A 2,788-nucleotide genomic window follows, 5' to 3' on the forward strand; every position below is an offset into this window, starting at 1 on the left:
AAAAGAAAATCTCAAGTATAGGTATTAGTTCTTATGGATCTCAATAAAGAATGATACTTATATAATTCTATAGGGATCTAAAATTTAATTCAAGGAATAATATATCTATCTATTTTAAAGGGATGAACCTACTGTTCACTTGGTGAGAGTAAGGGGATACTATAAACAGCTTTTCCAACTGGCAGTACAGGTTTTTCTTAAGTCAAAAGTAAAGTGGCTAACAAGTTAATGAAAAACTTTAAAATGGGTTTGTGGTATACTTAAGTATTTTGTTGTGAATTCACTTGTGTAGCCTATGGCACCACTGTTATGTATTTTGTTAGAACATTAGTTACCATGGGGCAAGAGTGTCCTGGGCCAGTCTTGGCCTAATCCTATTGTATGTAAAAAGGTTATTTATATTAAATGTGTCTTGAAGGGCCTTCCAAAGGTCAAGAAGATTTCTGCCTAGATGGAACTTCAGCACACCCTCCATTGTGACCACAGGGTTGAAGCATTGTAATTAACAGTAGGTGGTCAGGGCAAAAGGGAGTGGTCAGGGACTTTTGGGAAATCTTACCACATACTCAAGATGTATGAGAGAGCTGTGTAATTCTTTTATAGTAGTATATCAGGGAGTCAGAGGGGGGGTCACTTCCCAGCAAGGCTATTGCAGTCTCCGGAACATACAGCAAGCAGCCTTGCCAACATATTGAGTCAACCCAAGCTTTGCTCATAAGTGGGGGGAAGGAGGGGGGCAAACAGCAGCGGCCTTGCCAACATGCTGAGCCGTCCGGAACATACAGCAAGCAGCCTTGCCAACATATTGAGTCAACCCAAGCTTTGCTCATAAGTGGGGGGAAGGAGGGGGGCAAACAGCAGCGGCCTTGCCAACATGCTGAGCCGATCAAGGCTGTGCTCAAAGGTCAAAGGCTCAAACAGATCCTGGGGCCCCGCTGGGTCAGACTTCTCCAAGAAAGCAAGCCACCAGGTCCAGGACTCAAACATGGTCAGCCATGGGAGAGTCCAGTGCCTTAGCCGCCATGCCACCTGCTGGTCCTGCTAAGAGCCTCTTGACTGAACAGGAAATATGTGTATCCTTGCCACTCCATGGAAGTATGGCTCATTTCTACCTGGATGCAGGGTCTCCAATGCTAATGCTAACCATCAACACCTCTACTCTCGCAGACAGCATTTTTCAAAAGTAGAATGGTCTGTGGGCTTTTTCTGAGGAACAAGTAAGAAGGTGAGACTTAAAAAAATGTACTTCTCGGGACCAGCAGTTGACGTAATGGCTATGTCACTGGACTCCCATATAGTCGACTGTGGTTCAAGTCCCAGACTCAGTGGTTTAAACTCATGCCAGGCGCGTGTGCATGCATGGCCCAATATCCTGAGAGGAGAAAGGATTGTGGTGTGGCCATACCCCCTTGGGGGTGATTTCTCACTTTCTGTCTCTCTGTCTCTCTCTGTCTTTCTGGTGAGCGCACTCACCCTATAGCAAAAAACCTCTCCAAAACGAAAAAAAAGAAATGTCCTTCTCAGATAAATAAGTGAAGTCAGAAAGGTCTAGGCAGTTCTCCTAGTCTTAAACTTGGGTTGGAGTCAACTTCTAGTTCGCTCTTCCTAACTGGAAGTCTTATTCTGTGTGTCTGGTGAGCAGAATGAAGTGACTGAGAATGATACGTTTTTAGCTCTGTGACCCTGAGTAAAATACTTATTCTCTCTAAGCTCATTTTCTCCTCTGTAAAATAGAAGATTCACTTTCTCTCAGGATTGTTTCGTGGATTAAATGCAATGACACATAAAACACTACAGTAGTGCGTGGCATGTGAAAGGCGTAAGTAAGCACTAGCCCATGCTACCTCTGCACTCTGGCCGTCCTCTCTTCGGTTTAAAATGATAGTGTGCTGGGCCCATGGCGCAGTGTTTAAGAGAGCCAGCTCCTACTCTCCAGCCGTGGTTCAGATCCTAGCCCCAGTTGGCTTGAAAACCATGCCTGGTGCAGATGAGTGTGCGCCCGAATACCGAGGGGAGGGGAAATGAAGGGTTTGCAGCGTGATCATGCCCCATTAGGGGGGGTGCTTTCTCCTCTGTCTCTTCCTTCCCAGTATACACACCCTCTGGAGATTAAAAAAAAAAGTAAAATAAAATAATAGGAGTAATAAAACTTAACTTTGGGACTGGCAGGTGGCATGGTGGTTAAGGGCGTTGGACACCTACATGGCCAAACACGTTTACTTTCCCTCTCTCTCTCTGGTCAAATGAAAATCCAGACATGTTTACTTTCCCTCTCTCTCTCTCTGGTCAAATGAAAATAAACCAATAAATCAATGAAGTTAATAAAACAATTCTTAAAAAAATAATAGTTAACATTAACGATGTATAGTAAATGTATAATTGACATTTGTTACATTATCCTATGTGAGGGGACTTGAACAGCTATATAGAATTAAATAATAAGTTCTGACTAGCCAGTGGGATGGTGGTCAAGGTGGCTGAATCCCACATGGCCAACTGTGCAGTTCAAGTCTCAGACCCAGAAGTTTGAAAAGCACACTGGTTAGGACCAGCAGTTAGCGTAATGGCTATGTCGCTGGACTCCCATGTAGTTGATTACAGTTTGAGTCCTGGACTTAAACTCATGCCAGGCACATGTGTTTGTGTGCCCAAGATCCCAATAGGAGAATGGAGCAGAAGGGATTGTGGCGTGGCCATCCTCCCTGGGGGATGATTTCTTGCTTTCTGTCTCTCTGTCTCTCTCTGTTTTTCTGGCGAGCGCATGCGCCCTATAGCAAAAAAAAAAAAA

Source organism: Tupaia chinensis, unplaced genomic scaffold, assembly GCF_000334495.1.
Source record: "Tupaia chinensis unplaced genomic scaffold, TupChi_1.0 Scaffold000387_1, whole genome shotgun sequence".
In the NCBI taxonomy this organism is placed as follows: Eukaryota; Metazoa; Chordata; class Mammalia; order Scandentia; family Tupaiidae; genus Tupaia; species Tupaia belangeri.